The sequence below is a fragment of the Anabrus simplex genome, chromosome 12, assembly GCF_040414725.1.
Source record: "Anabrus simplex isolate iqAnaSimp1 chromosome 12, ASM4041472v1, whole genome shotgun sequence".
Classification (NCBI taxonomy): domain Eukaryota; kingdom Metazoa; phylum Arthropoda; class Insecta; order Orthoptera; family Tettigoniidae; genus Anabrus; species Anabrus simplex.
Window position 1 is genome coordinate 51,524,047 of NC_090276.1, and position 17,788 is coordinate 51,541,834.

General features: G+C 39.9%; 1 protein-coding gene across 5 annotated transcripts in view; it reads left to right on the top strand.

Moving 5' to 3' along the window:
• LOC136884034 (stAR-related lipid transfer protein 7, mitochondrial) overlaps positions 1–17,788 on the top strand; it is a 77,904-nt gene that overhangs the window by 30,933 nt on the left and 29,183 nt on the right. The window lies entirely within an intron of this gene.

Here is a 17,788-nt window from a genome sequence, read left to right on the forward strand (position 1 = left end):
ATTTGGTATTGTTTACGGCAAATTCTGTTCGTAAGCATCTTATGTATTTTAAGTCAACATTGCAACATCCCTCAGAAAGCAAACATGTCAAGTATTAGCAGGCAACGATGACACACTTGCTGCCTTTGAAGAAACCTCCGCAAATGCTCACTAATGTTATTCCCACTGGCTAATGGGTACTGTACTCTAGCACACAATAAAGCTCAACGGGCCTCAAACACAATAATCATGTCTCGGTTTTTAATACATGAATCTTTCAGTAGTGGACATTCGTCAGGAAGTACATTATTGCGTACTAACAAATGTTATTCACCGCTGGATACCGTGGTTCAAATCCCGGTCACTCCATGTGAGATTTGTGCTGGACAAAGCGGAGGCGGGACATGTTTTTCTCCGGGTACTCTGGTTTTCCCTGTCATCTTTCATTGCAGCAACACATCTATCAGTCATTACTAAATCACTTTGGGAGTGGCGACCCCATCGTACTAACAGCCTATATATGATTCATTCATTACATCACTGACCCAGTCAATGACTGGAAAACAGGTGGTAGGTTTTCAACAGATGTTATTATCGTTACTATGTGGAATAGCAAAACATCACTTTCTCTAAATTTTTTGTTGCTCATAGCGAGTAGGTAACACTCAAGCGATTTTAATATTATCCGGAAGAATAAAATACAGTATTAACCCCTTTTAAAACAAACTCACGATTTTATAGTCCCTTCAAGTTAGTGTTAACAAGGTTTTGTTATCTGTGTGTGCATTTTAATAGTAGTAAGTCTTTGGCGGAAAGCAAATTGCTAGCGGATCACAGGCGCTGCGCCGAATTGGATTAGACTGAGAAGGATCAGGATAGGTTGTGGAATGTGCTGGAATTCTCACTGCAAATGGAACATCATGTCATCTCCAGAATGTGACTATAAAACCCCTCGTCAGACTATTCTCCACATTGGTAACAGAGTGTGAATATAAGGTTCATTCAAATAGCTGGGAAGACTTGCAATTGTCAACAGCAGAAGCAGTACCATGAATTGAGAAACTGGATATTCAGTTATAGCACACTAATGTCTGATCTGAATACTTGTTTTTTTTTTTGTTATTGTGTATATATATTGTATATAATGAACATACCATATTTACGCAAGTAATCCCTGCATATTTAAAAAAATAAATTTGGGCTCAAAATTGGGGTGCTGGTTTTATTTGCGTCAGGGTTGGCAACACGCTACTGGTTCACGTACTTTTCGATGTTGGGTGTACATTTATGATTTGTGTAACAGCAAGTGGAAGAAAACTGCACCTATATGTCATATTTAAACAATTCAGACTTTTGATTCGGAACTGCCTTTACAATTTCAAAAAGGAATATTTTACAGAGTAATTTAAATTCAAATTTTCTCGGCGTCACGATAGAATGAGTCTTCTGGAACGTGCCGGGGTAGATTTACGCACTTTCACTCACTTTGGTGTGTCTACAATGTGTTTCATAGTTGCTATTTTGAGTGAAATCATAATTAATTTGTATTCAGCGTTTTAAGGAGCGCCACATCACGTAACGGGCAGTATGTGGAGCAGCAGGATCCGTGAACACTGGCGAGGCCGACAGTTGGCGAAAGAGCGTGGTTCATAATATAATCAATTTGTACGCACCGAACAATATTGTCAATGCCGATGAAACTGCATTTTTGTAATGCCTAGATCAACGGACTTAGGGTTTTAAAGAAGATGGAGTCAGTGTACTTTGTTGCAATGCAGACAGAAGCAAAAGACATCCTCCCCTAGTCATAGGAAAGTTCTATAAGCCACGAAGTTTCGGTGCGGGTACAAGGCATCTAAAAATGTAAACATACAGTAATCCATGAAATAAGGCACTTGCAAAAGGGAGCCAGAATAATTTTCCCTCGTCTTTGAATATTGTTTTTTTTTTTTTCTTTTGTTGCATTAATTTATGTTTGCCAGTGATTTATCCAAGTGCTTTATTCGAATAAGGTAAATTCACCTTGTTGGATACATTTCGGAAATATTATTTTCCATGGCATTTGAAAGGTTTAACTGTGAATCAATGTTAATTGCTTGCAGTAACAGGTCTTAGAATATTTTGTGACGCGGCAAGGGTTGGCATTTCTGAATTACAAGTTGGCGGTTAATTCGAAATCGTATAATTCAAAGTCACATTTTTGCGTCCTTACGACTTCGAATTAACAAGGTATTACTATATCGCAAAACTAACAAACAAGTTTGCAGGTGTCTATTGAGAGTGTGTACATTGCACGTAAAGAATTATCCACCACTGGTCGGGTTACTATCTGAGTAAAAAGGAGACCGCGTGTGAGAAGTGTGTTAGACGTGGAGTGTGACGAATTTGAAAGTAATTAAGGAGAGGATTCTAGTGGCGCAAGAGAGAGAGAATTTTTCGATCTACAGAGAATCGAGCTTATTGCAAGTTCAGATTAATAAAATATCTGTCGCGTAAGAAGGCCTACTTGCTAATTATCATGGCAAATGTATTTTATAGCAGTGATGATGCATTTGTATCATCTCAGATATGTTCGAGCAAAGTAGTTATATCCGTCATGTTCATATTTGCGTAAATACAACGTGGAGCTTGAGGAGTGATATAAAATGTTTGTTTATGCCTACGCTACTCTTTCAGTGGAAGGAATTTTAGTTCATTCCTTTTTTTTTTTTCAAAATAATCCTTCCTAAAATTATGGAGCGGGGATTATTCGCGTAAATACAGTCATTTATTTGCCATACACCATATAATACCATATTTATTTGCATTATGGATGCACCCAAATCCCTTTAAGTTATTTGGGGAAACTTCTTTGTATTTTATTTTCAACAAACGTTGTCTTGATTTATTGGGCTCTAGCTGTACTGTGCTTCGTCTTGGTGGGCGAATACTGGACCACGGAACTGTTCCGTTGTCTCGCTTTACTACGTAATTGAACTTTTCCTCAAGAGATGGCATTTGTGATTTGTGTAGCAACTCTTTCTCTGTTATACGCTCTTTGCTAATATATATTGATAGTGTGCTTGGTAATATTAGTTGGAAGTGGGCTATCTCTCTAGACTTCGAAATTCGCTTGTAAACAACATGGCTGCCAGTAAAGGAGTGAAAGTTACCGATATACAATCCCATTTAGAAATTAATGATGATTAGGAATGTAATTTTATCAGTAAAATTAGTACAGTAGATCCTCGATTATATGTTCCCGGAAATTACGGTTTCCCGTATTATTCGTTCAAATTACGTGGTCGGTCCCGCGAGCATCCTAATTAAATTACGTTGTAAAAATCCCCTATTATCCGTTCCTCGAAGAAACTATTTCCCGGATCAACCGTCCAGAAATTTCAGTCCCATCAACGCTAAATCCTCGATCACGCGTTTTTTAAGAAACTGTATCTCACCAAAGGACGGCTACAGCATACTTACGGATCTTGGTGTTAATGACCCATCATTGTGGTAATTTGAGGAAGTACTGTACCGTACTGGAAAAGCGATCGGCGGTGAACTTGCATAAGGGACCATCTTAGCATCGCATTCGAGTGTTAATGTGTTAAGAATCCTCGCAAATCATAAAGCAGTGTGTGTCCACAACAAATGGAAAGAGACAGAGCCCATTTCGGCAGCTCTACTTGAAGACGGAACGAGTTTCGTCAAATGTTCATAATTGCAAAACATCTGCGTTATGTCTAGGGTTACCGGTACATGTTAATTTTTTTTACTTTTTTCGAGTGTATCACCTCACAGGTTTCTGGCACTTCCCTCAGGGCACTGTATAGTCACTGGGCTTTCAGGAAGGAATTGAAACTGCTCCTTCTTAAGTAACACAAATTTAGTATTTTAATATTATCATATACCAGTACGATTATGTTATCGAGACCAGAACAGATGATGCACCTTACATCCTGTACATAATAAAGTCATGGGAGGTTTTGGCATTGCCTGTTACTGTTTTGGTCCTAATATAAGACTGGGAATTTCACGTTTTGTGTTAAAATGTTTGCGCACGTTATATTTAAAAACTTGGTATCATTTCGCAGTCGTACCGACCTGTACAGGGAGCGCGTTTTCCAGCTGATTCAAGGTCACGAATAACCATAATTTCGGAAGTGTTAATGATTTCTCTTACCAATTTGATTGTGATTAGTGGCGAGCAGAATTGAATATAATATATTCGAGAACTTGAGGATCGATACTTAGATTCAAAACCGTATTCTCGAGTTCAACATAACCTTTAAAAGTCGATGTATGCCTAATTTACGCAGTACAAGATTTCCATAAACTGACTACGGTATGCCGGTGACCAAATTACAATGGATGATTTAAAAAAAGGAATTTTGCCACCATGTTGGTCGCTTTTGTATATAATGTGCTTTACTTTATTAGATTAGAGAATTAAAAATTACTTGTGGTCGATTGTTGTTTGGCGTTACGGGTATTCGATTTTTTGAAGAGTTCGGCTGATCAAAGTTGCTGAACTGAAAGAAGTTTTCAGAGGAAACTGACGAAGTTTTCCTGGTAAAATTTTATATAAAGTTTCAAGATTTTAAAGTCGCGTACCGGTAATTAATGTTTGAAGCCTGCCCCGTGGTCTAACTTGCCTGCCTCTCACCCGGAGGACCCGGGTTCGATTCCCGGCCAGGTCAGGCATTTTTACCTGGATATGAGGACTGGTTCCAGGTTCACTCATTACACGATTACATTTAATTGAGGAGCTATTTATTGGTGAGATGGCGACCCCGGTCCAGAGAGACAGGAATAACGGCCGAGAGGATTCGTCACACTGACCATGCATCACCTCATAATCTGCAGGCCTTTGGACCGAGCAGCGGTCGCTTGGTAGGCGGAAGGCCCATTGGGGCTGTAGTTTGGTTTGGTTTAGGAGTGTTTGTAAGATTATAAGTATACATATTTAATTTTTGTGATGTTAGCCAAATTGTTGATGGTTCATTCATTCCCGGATTTTCCGTTTCCCTGTGTTGTACGTTTTTTTTTTTCGTGGTCCCTCCAAAAACGGAGAATCAAGGTTCCACTGTAGTAGTGTAAGTAGTACTAGTAATGGTTCTGATGAACAAAATGATGTGGAAATTGGAGAAAAAGTACAAGGAGTTGACCGTGTTACCACCCCACCAAACGGACCGAGTATGGACCCGTGTTGCTAATAAAATAAATGTATTCCTTGTTCTGTGGTTTGTGGTGTGAATGCTGTTGCACATGTTCTTATTCAATTCCTATGTTGTATACCAGAGTTTTGTTGGGATGCACTACACTGATTTTAAAGTAGATGTTGCTGAAGAATCATCAGCTGTGTCCGGTGCAGAGAATTCCAGGGAGACCTTCACTAGCTGATGACCCCATTAGGTTGAAATCAAGGAACTGGGTTCATTTTCTGGCTCTTATTTCTGCCACTGTGGCACAGCAATTCCCTCCAGAGCCAGTAAAGTTAGTGCAAAACACAAGAAGAGAGCTGAAATGACGTGGTTCTGCCAAAAATGTCAGGTTCCCCTGCATTTGGAAGAGTGTTTTGAGGCTTTCCACACACTTTACAGCTACTGAGAAGAATGGCAGATGTGATGTACCATTGATTAATTCTTAATATGTTGTTTTCTTGTATATTTAAATCTTTAATGCTCTTGTAAGTAAGAAATATCTCATTGAGTGAAGCATAACTATTTCCTGCAAAATAATCCCAGCCCCAATGCAGTTTCAATCCAAGAAATATGCAGGGCTTAATGGGTTAATACTTAAAATCAGATGGATTGCAGTATGCAATAAAACCAGAAAACTAACATTAATGACTGCAGATTGGAAAATACTTAGTTTTGATACACTGAAAAACCTTACTTTTCAACATGATCGTGACAGTGTATACTGCAGAGGCTGCTATGAACCTCTAGAGATTTATGCTTGCTTACTGAACCACCTCTCTGCCTTCTCATCAGACTTTAGAAAGTAATTCAACCCTTGTGATGCGGCTCTAGGAGTCTTAGTGTATGATACAGATTTTGATTCCCATAGGGAACTTGAAATATTGTCCTGAATGGGTAAATTCATAATTCCAATATAATTAGTCCATTATTGGAGATTACAAACTTTCTAGCCAGCTCATCTTGGTTGCCATTATTTTGCACCAGTGTGCCCAGTTAGGGTTCATCAGTTGGAAATTAGCACACCTACCAATTAGCATGCAGTGAAGGTCACTGCACAGGCTACTTGGAGCCACAGGCTGTCCCAGTGAACTATGAGAGACTTGATCTCTTTTATAAAAGTTGATGCATGCTAGGCAATCAGATGATTACCATATTTCTCTGAATCCAAGATGTTTTTTTCCTCAGAATTTCTCGTGAAAAATTACCGATTGTCTTGCATTTGCGATGTAACAGTCGGCAGTCGATTGTACTGTGCTTTTGTGTAACATCACTTGTTCTTGGTAAATAGTGAAGACAGAATGAGTGACATTCTACTAGCCTTCTTTCTTGAGCTGATTGCAACGTCGGCCATAATATACTGTAACAGTAAATATGGTACTTTGACGAGCATGAATTAGACGCAGGGCGTGTACTGTTCTGATTGAAGTGCTTACAGAGGAAGAGGGGCTTTTTTTAAAAGTTCTGAATTTATTAACAAAGTTCAAAATTATATCACCTTCATACAGCAAATATGCAGGAAATGGTTCTTTCCTCATCTAGGTTGGTGATGTACTCGAAATCCGGCTGCTCTCCTTGTACTACCATCAGTCTCCTCTCGGCAGCATGGAACCACGATTTCTCCCATGATGGAAATTATAGAAGTTCTGGAATATCCATACGACGTCCAGAAGATCGGGATAACGTAGTAATGTGAGCATTGAGATTTGGTTGCACGGAGAATGACTTATGACTGTACACGTTAGCACCTGGGACACAGAAAGAGTTTCTTGAATAACAGATCTGAATGTTGAACAAAAGACTCACTCGTAGTGTAACGTAACCAAATGCCAATAAAATTGCCTAAAGAAAATGTGGTACTTGAAACAGTTTGCAATTATCACACACGAAGTAACTGTTTAGGGTATGTGCAATTTTAACTCAGTCACTTGAAAAAGAACATGTTTCATTCGTCAACCGATTTGGTTCATTAATTTGAAATGAAATGAAATGGGTTTCACTCTTCCACAGTCCGTGGTTTGATCACACAATCTATTGAAAACCCGTAGTTTAAAATGCATGCACGGGAAATTTTTCAAGTCCACACATAGTGTCGTAAAGTTTAAGTCGAAGACTCGGCAAAATAAGACTATCCTTGTAACTCGCTGAAATATAAATATTTCAGTTAGAATGTGGAAGCAGCCAACCAGGCAAAGTCGTTAGCCAAAATGAAATTCCTATGTTTAAATTAGAATGTGGAGTTTGTCTTGAACTCGGTGAAATGAGACTATCACTCGCGTAGCGTCGTGGTCCCCACGAGCCGACCGACTGTGGCATAGAGGATCCGTGTTCTCGTCCGCTGCTCGCCACACGAACACCACACACACTCTGACACACACTGTTCTGCTTAGGGAAGCAGCTCTCAATTTATACCCGAACCAAGCCAAAATATGTCTTTACATTTCGCTCAACAACTTCGTTGTCTCTTGCCGGATTTTTACCAAACCTTGTAGGAATGGAGATAAAATATGGGGCTACATGATGATGTTGTTGATTTTATCCAACTATTACTGTGAGGAAGGTTATTAGCCGAAGAACCTTTCGAACATTCCATATTGACTTAGGCTCTCCCTGGGTCACGGGGAGGCAGGCTGTGACGTCATCCCGCTCTACATCACGCACACAGGTTGCTAGCTGTCCCTGGCTGTCTTCTGCTCCTGAGCCGGCACATAGCGCAAAATTTAAGTTTTAATTGCAGGGACTTTGTTCCATACCGCCGTTCTTGGTACAGTACCGGACTTCTGAGCCCCAGCTGGGTAGGAAATGTAATTCAAATTGGAATAGCAAGGATGCGACCCTTAGAATTCTTAGGCCATGATTACTCAGTAATGGAGTTATAACGTGTCTACTGTACCTGGCGCTTAATAAAAGTAACCGTTTTATAGTCTGCAGAAATATTTTTGCGATGAATCGTCAAAATATTTGGGAAACGGCTATTGCAGTAAAATTTTCAACGGGTTCTCATCAATATTTTGCCGCCAATTTTAGGTTAATGGTTATTAAACCCGGGAAATGAAGAATAATTGTGCAGGTGCAGGAAAATATGGCATAACTAAAGCCAAAGTTTGGCGTTAGCGCAAAGCCGAAGATACCAAGATGCGTACTGTACAAAAAATGCATTCAGTGGCCCGCAATAAGGATGCTTTACAGAGGTCAGTTGAAATTGTGAGGTATGTGCGCAAAAAAAACAAGGGCGGAATGGCCATATCGCGGCGAACCCAACTCATTGACCTTCACCGTCCGCAACTTTATTATACTGTACATCGCTAGCCGCTGAAGCCGGCAAGTGAGACGTGTGTCTAGTGGCAGCCTATTGTACCCAACACCTAGTAAGAGTTTTATAGATAACAGGAATGCTTTTATGATGGATCGTCGTATTGTAGAGACACGTGGAACAAGTATTGCCGACAAATTTTCAGCAGTTTCTCTTTGATATACGATGCCGATTTTAAATGAATGGTTATTAACCCCTTAGCTTACCTTACCGTCGAATCGACAGGGTGCGCTACCTTGGACTCGACTTGCGCAGCCGCCAAATCAACGGGGCAATGTAGTGCCCTGTGTTAGCGACGAAACAAGTGTCTTAAAATGCTGCTTTATATTACAAGGAAGTCTCTTATTGCTGTATTTATAACATCTTTCAGTGAATAACCGCTGTATTTGAAGATAGCTGAACAGCTGTCGTCGCGATTATTCAGTCAGTAAAGATGAGTGCGCGCAAAGCTATAACCGAGCGGGAAGTTGTGGATATTTTACTACATAATGATTGTGATGAAGATTATGATATATCTGAAAGTTCTTCTAGTGAATGAAGTGGTGAATACACCTTATCTGTGCTTAATGATAATGATACAAGTGATGAAGCAGACATAAATATTAAAACTGTAAATGTTCCCGTGCACCGTAACAAAAAACCAAAGTGAAAATCTATGTGCCCATTACAAGATATTCCTACAAAAGAGCAATTTACGGGAATTCCTGGGGTAAGTCCTATTTTTCAAAACATTGAACTTACGGCTAAAAACATTCTAGATCAGTTTCTCGGTGATGACTTTTGGTAAAGCGTGTGTGATGAGGCAAACAGATATGCGTTACTAAGTGAGTTTATTTCCTACAGTATATTTTTTCGCTGTAATGTAGCAAATTTCAATGGTAAATTGAAGGTTCAGGGCACATGTTTATATAGTAAGCAAAAGGGTTAAGCACGTGGAAATGAATAATTGTGCAGCCTCAAGAAAATGCCCCATAACTAAAGCCAGTGTTCAACGTTGGCATGGAGACAAAGGTAGACTAAAAATGCATACTGTACAAGAAAGGCATTCAAAGCCCCGCAACAAAGGCACTTTAAAGAAGTCGAACATGAAATTTTTAGGTATGTGGGTGATAAACGAAGGTTGAAATGGCCATAACACGACATGCGATACAAATGTGGGTTCACAAATAGGAATTCCTTGAACTTTCAAAGGCAGTCTCATATACCTCTAATGAAAATGAGTAGGGAAGTAGGTAGGATTTACATAACATTATTTATTTATTTATATTTATTTATTTATTTATTTCGATGGCCTAGAATGAAAACCTCGTATCTCACAAAGTTCTTCCTATCCATTACTTCCCTTAAGACTGGTTACGCCTCCCAGCCACAGATTAATACGCAGTCCATCAGAACAATGTTCGTTGTGTTCTTTATTCCTATGCCGATGTGTGAAGGAAAACGAACCTTATCGTACCGTACTATAGGAAAGTATGTCTGCGTGACGTATTTACTGACTCCTACAGTGTAATTTTATAAGGTTCATTTTCCTTTACGTATCAGCATAGGAAAATAAACCCAATGAACATTGTTCTGATGGACTGCATATTCATGTGTGGCTGGGAGGCGTGACCAGTCTTAAGGGAAATAATGGCTAGGAAGAACTTTTTGAGATACGAGGTATTCAATCTAGGCCATCGATTTATTTATTTATTTATTTATTTATTTATTTATTTAATTAATTAATTTGAAACTTGTTATAAGTAACATTATGATTTCACAAAGCACTTTCAAAGCTGGATTTAATTTTTTAAAGGAAAAAAAGTAGGAGTCATCTTGGATTCGAGGAAATACTATTTTGATTCTCAAAGGGAACTTGAAATATTTTGTCTTGAATGAGTAAGTTCATAATTCCAATATAATTGAATTAGACATACTGTCTCTGAAGAACCAGAGAAACTTGGAAATGCCTTTTGGCCCCAGTTTCAATGACTGTGAAATCCTGACATTCACCTCTCCATGTTAGAGAGGGAGCAACGGTTGTATATATATTATATACAGGCTGCTAACGAATGCAGGGACCGAGTATCTCCCAGTATAAGGAGATCACCTTCTACCAACTGCCACCGGCCTCGTAGGAGGGCGGATGAGCGGGTAGAAGGAAGCTCCCTTGCCCTTGGAGTAAGAAACTGCTCCTAAAGGTGGAAGAGCCACTCAATGGCCAACGGCATAGGATGGGGAAGGGAATGGGAAACCACTGCATTAAATACCTGGGTGGGTATCCCAAGCATCGGTTGGTTGAGAACCTTGGGGTGTGTACCCATGGCGAGTAAGTGTACTGCTAAAACTCAAGAAATATTTGGCTGGCGGACCACCTGCTATACATTATAACCAGCAAATCCTATTCTAATAGAAGGGGTGAGGGCAAGTACCTGGCGCCGTAAAACTGGGACTTCTCTGCTAAAGTATGCAACCCGGATAGAAAAATCTCTGGCCCTCCAGGTTGGGGATTGCACATGGGGTTAACGGCTCTGTTGCATAAAAATAAATTAAAAAATTGTTACGAATATCTCACATTTGCCTCAGATGAATAAGAATGGATTTGAAATGGTTTAACATATTACTGGTGAACTGCCATGCCCCCACAAACGACAAGGATGATCATGTTTAAGGCTGCTTTTATGAGGATTTGTTAGAACTGTGGAATAAATTACCCAAGCATGATGTCAAAATGATTTGGGGTGATTTCAATGCAAAAGTTGGAAAGGAAGAAATTTTTGTGCCAACAATAGGAAGGGAAAGTCTGCATGATGAAAGCAATGATAATGCCATTAGGCTAATCAATTTTGCTTCATCCGCAGACATGAATGAGCAGAGTACCACCTTCCCACATAAATACATAAGGAAGCATGGTATTCTTGTAACAGTAAGACTGCTAATCAGATAAATCATGTACTGATTGATAACCGGCATAGAAGCTCCATAACTGATATCAGAGCTTGCAGAGGAGCTGAGATGGGATCTGACCACAATATAATTGCTTCTGTTAAAATTAAATTGAAAACCTCTTGTAAGTTACAGACTGAGGAAAGATACATAGTTGACACTGAGAAACTGAAGCAGGAGGATGAAAGATTAAAGTATAATGTGGAAATTACAAACAGATTTGCTTTTCTGGAAGAAGATCCCTTAGAAGACATTGATGAAACAAATGACAAAATTTGTGAACAAATGTGGAATAACGCGAAACAAATCATGACAACAGTAGCAATGAAAGTTATACCAAAAGCAGTAGCGTAGCCAGGATTTCAGTTTGGGGGGGGGGGGGCAGGCCAATCATCCAGAAATTTTTTTTTTGATACGTGTCCAAACTTCCAGAATTTAGGTGGTGTAGAATACCTAAAAAGGAAATGAGTGTCCTTGGATCCAAGTAAGAGTGGCAGATTCTGGAAGCTAATAGTAGTCTTCTTCTACTTCCCCCGCTTTTCTCACATCTGTGGGATCGCGGGTTCGAACTGTGACACTCGTGTGGATCTGGTCCGGTTTCACGGCTAGATGTCCTTCCCGGCGCCAACGCCATCCCTATATGGAGGGGTGTAATCACTGTTGTGTCTTTGTCTGGTGGTTGGTAGTGTAGTATGTTTTCTGAATATGAAGATGCGATTAAAATCCCCGACCCGAGCAGGAATCGAACCCGGGATCCTCTGAACCGAAGGCCTCAACACTGATCATTCAGCCAATGAGTCGACTCCGGAAGCTAATATTAACATACGTTATATATAAAATGCTTAATAAAAGTACACTCGTTAAAACTCCTGGGGTGACGACACCCCCCCCCCCCCCCCCCCCCCCCCCGGCTATCCCTGTTATTCCCATCCCAACATAACTGCAGCATTTCATATATTCCGAGTACAAGTGAAATGAATGCAAGAATAAACAGTTTGAGTAAAGATGCAATATTCTGGTTTAAAGTAAATTCGGTAATTTTATTATAATAATGGTCATGTGATAAGCAATAAAGAAGTGGCATTTTATACAAATAATGCGACAAAGAAATACACACACACACATCGAATGCAGGTTTTTTGCCCTTCATGTCCATGGCTAGATGATGAAGCCAAGAGAATGATGGCCCAACGTGACTCGTTATTTTGACATTATAAACAAATCCTAGATGACACAGACTTTGAATCTTACCGCATCTTAAGAAATCGCCCAAAGCAGTTAATCAGAAATAAAAAATATATATATTTCCGGAATTTAGCTAACAACTTAAATTCTAATCGCACATGGGACTAACTTAGAGCTCCGGGAATAGGAAAACATCAACAGAAACAGACAACTCCTGACATTCCACTTCACGAACTGAACGATTACTTTAGTGCCGGTAGAATAAATATTCAACCTACCCCAATTAACTGCATCGACTCACCGCCCTCCCCTCCAGCCAATCCACCATTCACATTTCGCAGTGTCACAGAAAATCAGGTGAAAAAGGTTCTGAACTGGATTAAATAAAATACTACAGGTGTAGATGATATTCCTATTACTTTTATACATAACATTACGGGTGCTGTCCTGCCTATACTGACGCACATACTGAACTACTGTTTACTAAACGGAACTTTCCCTCCTGTCTGGAAAACGTTCAATATTATACCGGTACCTAAGAGTTTAGACCCACAATCACCCTCTGACTATCGTCCTATGTCCATACTCGCTGCGCTTTCTAAAGCCCGTTTAATATACGAGCAAGTTATGGAATACCTAAATAAAAATGCTCTTTTGGATCCTTTGCAATCTGGATTTAAGAAGCATCACAGTACCGCGACAGCACTTTTGAAGGTTACTGAAGACATTAGAAGCGCTATGGACAAACGGCTGCTCATTATACTTACCCTTCTTGACTTCAGTAGCGCTTTTGACACTATAGTAATTCCGACTGTGATAAAAAAAATGGAACTGCTAAATTTCGTTGTGGCTGGGCTTAAGGTTTTTAGTTCTTATTTGAGTAACCGTCAACAGCGTGTAACAGTAAACAACAAAGCCTGTAAATGGAAAATGAAACTTAGTGGTGCCCCACAGGGCAGTATTCTAGGGCCCTTACTTTTCTGTATTTATATCAGTGATATACCATCTGTGACAGGAAATAACATACACCACCTCTATGCTGACTATCTTCAAATATATCGACACTGCAAAACAAGATAATAACAATGACCTCTGACGACTCAGTGTATATGCACAACGAAACTCTCTTATACCAAACTGCACAAAATCTCAGGTCTGATCACACGAAAATACGTAAAAAGATTTTTGGAGTTCTTCACCCTCTTAAACGGCAGAGGGATGTATTTCCATTTGAGCTACAGGTCAGACTAATATAGACAATCATTCTCCCTATTCTTGATTATTGTGACGTTGTTTTAGTTGACATGACAAGAGAAGAGACACTTTTAACTTCGAGCACTGAATTCCTGCCTGCGATTTATTTACAACATCAGGTTCATATCACCCCATACTATCAGGCTGTCTCATGGCTGATGTCTGATAAACGTCGGCAGCTACACACTTTAACGATGGTGTTTAGAGTGGTAGCTGAAAGTCAGCCACTGTATATTTCTTCTAAATTCAACTTTTTATCATCATTTCACAACTTAAACACACGTTCTAGATTCATTCTTTCTATTCCACTGCATCGCACAGATAAAATTAATAATCATTTGTGGTGACTGTCACCAGATTATGGAATACCCTTCCAGCTCAGGTCAGAAAATCTAGATTTTTTTAAATCACGATTTAAGGTCACCTGACGAGTACCTGCTGAGGACAGCTGACTGAATGGTTGAAGTATGAATGTGTGCATGCCTGAGGATTAGTCACTTTTAAGAGATTTGAATATTAATTTGTTTTAATATTAATTAGTAATTTATATAAATTCATTTTCAATTCTATTAATGTATGTAGTTTTTTATAACTATTTCAAGTATATTAGTATTTTATTTAAGATTCTGATTAGTATGTGGTTAAGTGTATGAGGGGGGCCTGGAGCCCTAACTTCACCACTGTGCAGAAGGCACTAATAAATAAATATAGAATGTAAACCGTATGGGTATAGATATTTTGTTAGGTGGTAAAGAAAAATACACGTCACAACATATGTTATGTAGGGTTTACCTTGTCCTATTAGTTTCCCTTGTGGTTAGGACCACGCAGCTGTGAGCTTTTATCCGGGAGATAGTAGATTCGAACCCCACTGTTGGCAGCCCTGAAAATGGTTTCCCATTTTCACACCAAGCAAATGCTGAGGCTGTACCTTAATTATTAAGGCCACGGCCCCTTCCTTCCTACTCCTAGGCCTTTCCTATCCCACCATTGCCATAAGACCTATCTTTGTCGGTGCGACGTGAAGCAAATTGTTCATTGCTTTCCCTCGCAGGCCTGGGATACAGAATATAGTACTGTAGTATAACGTTACAGTTTTGTGACTCTGATATTCATATGTATAATTTTTATTAACATGCCAGAAACCAACAACACAGAGCTGTTGCCGTTTCAACACCGTTTTAAGGGCCACCGACCCAAGCCGGGATTTGAACCTACGGACTCAGGTCAGCGACTCAACCAACTGAGCCTCAAGAAAAGGAGGCATTTGCGGTTATTGTTTTAAATATGTGCAGTTAGTATTTTTTTACAAAGGTTTTATGAATAGCATTTATTAAGGCGTACGTTTTCCAACTGTCCTAAATGCACGAGGCCGGACGGAAGAACTAGCTGGAAGCTAAAGAGCCTTGCAGAGGTGTCGCTTCCTTCTCTGTTCACTTTTCCAAACCAAACTCCATGGCATAACAGCCCCGAAGGGCCATCGCCTACCAAGCGACCACTGTTCAACCCAGAGACCTGCATATTACAAGGAGTTGTGTGGTCAGCACGACGAATCCCCTCCACCATTATTCTTAGCTTTCTAGAACGGGGCCGCCATCTTACCGTCGGATAGCTCCCCAATTATAAACACGTAGGCTGTGTGTACCTCGAACCAGTCCTCAGATCCAGGGAGAAATCCATGACCTGCCTGAGAATCAAACCCGGGGACTCTGGTAAGAGGCAGGCACGCTACCCCTACACCACGGGGCGGGCTGGTTACTTTTAGGACTCCTTATTTTAGAATTTAAATTAAGACATCCTGCATTCGATTCCCGGCACTGACACAGTTAAGAAAGGCATGGGACGGGGAAGATACAGCCTTGTATTTGGGTGCAGTAGAGTTGGCCTTGAGTCTCCCATAATCGAAATATCTACGACCTGGAAGGTAGTCACCTTCACGGGGTGTAGTACCAAAGTGGTTCCTTTTTATAAGAAGAAAAATTAAATGAAGCTTCTACTTCCTCACAAACGAAGAACGATATTACCAATTTTACAAACAGTTTCAGTAATGCAGCCGGTTTGTGTTAAGAGTACAGAAGCTATGATTGTACATGGTAACAATCAAAACCGAAGATCCGTCACCGCACTCGGTAGTACTGGGTTTCTTTTCATATCCACCGGGAGAGATGGCCGTGCGGTTAGAGGCGCACAGCTGTGTGCTTGCATCCGGAAGATAGTGGGTTCAAACTCCACTGTCGGCATCCCTAAAGATGGTTTTCCGTGGTTTCCTATTTTCACACCTTAAGGCCACGGCCACCTCCTTCCCACTCTTAGCCCTTTCCTTTCCCATTGTCGCCATAAGACCTACGGTGCGATGTAAAGCAAATTCTAAATAAAAATGAAAATATCTCTTCACTGCCCCTTCCAAGGAAACGTTGTGTCCATACTACTGGCCTGGACTTTTACCCCACCCACTGAAATTATTTTGTGGATACGCCACTGCATCTACTCACCATTTAATGTACAAGGTAAGCCCGATGAATGGTTGGATACTCAAAATACACCACCATTTGCGGTTATGACTCAAAAGTATAAGGATAGGTAAGGGACAGGATCTAGTGTTTTAAGTAGAATCCGTAACAATAGAACGTGACTTCCCATTTTAAAAATATTTCATGCAACGACTGTGATTCAAGCTTGGGCTGTCCTGGTGAGAAGATAGAACCATTGGAACTGAATTATCACGCCCGCCAATTACAAAATAGTTTTGATAGTGCCATTTGAGATTCTAATCAGTTTCCTAACGTACCTATAGGCCTACCTATTGAACTTAGGCATGCATCCGTGATTGTCTTGCTACATTCCGGCCCCTTACTGAGTAATCCCTTACTAATTGCCCCTTTTCTCATGTCATGACATTTGTCAACACACGGTTGCATTCCCAATACTGAGGCCTCTACAGGGAAATATCCCCGCGCATCACAATCCTAAGTGTTTTCCTTTCATTAAAGCAGTGCAAATATGGAGAATTATGTATGGCCCTATTGAGCCTTGCTAGTAGATTCTTTGTTGCTATGTTAATTTAATATTTCGGGCTAAGTTTTTAAGTTGTTCGTACCGTTCGTAAAACAACGGCTGATCCTCACTCTAGTTTCAGGAAACATTTGGTTACACCAGTGACCAAAAGGTGTTAGTAAGAAAAAGAAATGGTTCGATGAGGCATTTCAAGATGCAGTTAATGAAGTAGCAATATGGCGTAACAGGTTGCTGCAGTCTAATAAGAATATAGATGTTGAGGAACTCAACAGAGAAAAACAGAATGTAGTAAATTAATGTGTAGAAAGAAAGAAATCTGCCTGACACAACAAATAGAATCAATCAAAAATTACTACAGAAACAGGCACTAGATGTATGGAACTGTCAACACAATTTAGAAAAAGAATTTCATCCAAGATAGAATATTATGAGAGATAAGTCTGGAAATTTAATTGCTGATCAGGAAAAATTATGAAATTACTGTAAGGAATACTTTGATTCCTTGCTGAATTGTGCAGATCCAGAAACCTGTATTGGTAAATCATCTAGTTCCCCATCAGAAGAACAAATACCGGAGCCGTCATATCAAGAGGTATTACAAATTATTATACGTTTAAAAAAACATGGTATATCTCTTGTAAACACAGCCTACAAAATTCTGTCTTTTATTCTTTTACAGCATTTAAAACCATTTGCTGAAAATATTATTGGGGACTATCAGAACGGTTTTCATAGTAACAGGTCCACTACGAACTACTTAAAACTAGTAATGATAAGGTGTGGGAACACAAGGAGTTGATTCATTATCTCTTTATAGATTTCTTTGCCGGGCTGAGTGGTTCAGGCGGTTAAGGCGCTGGCCTTCTGACCCCAACTTGGCAGGTTCGATCCTGGCTCAGTCCGGTGGGGGCACCTCGGTGTCTCCGAAAACCGTAAA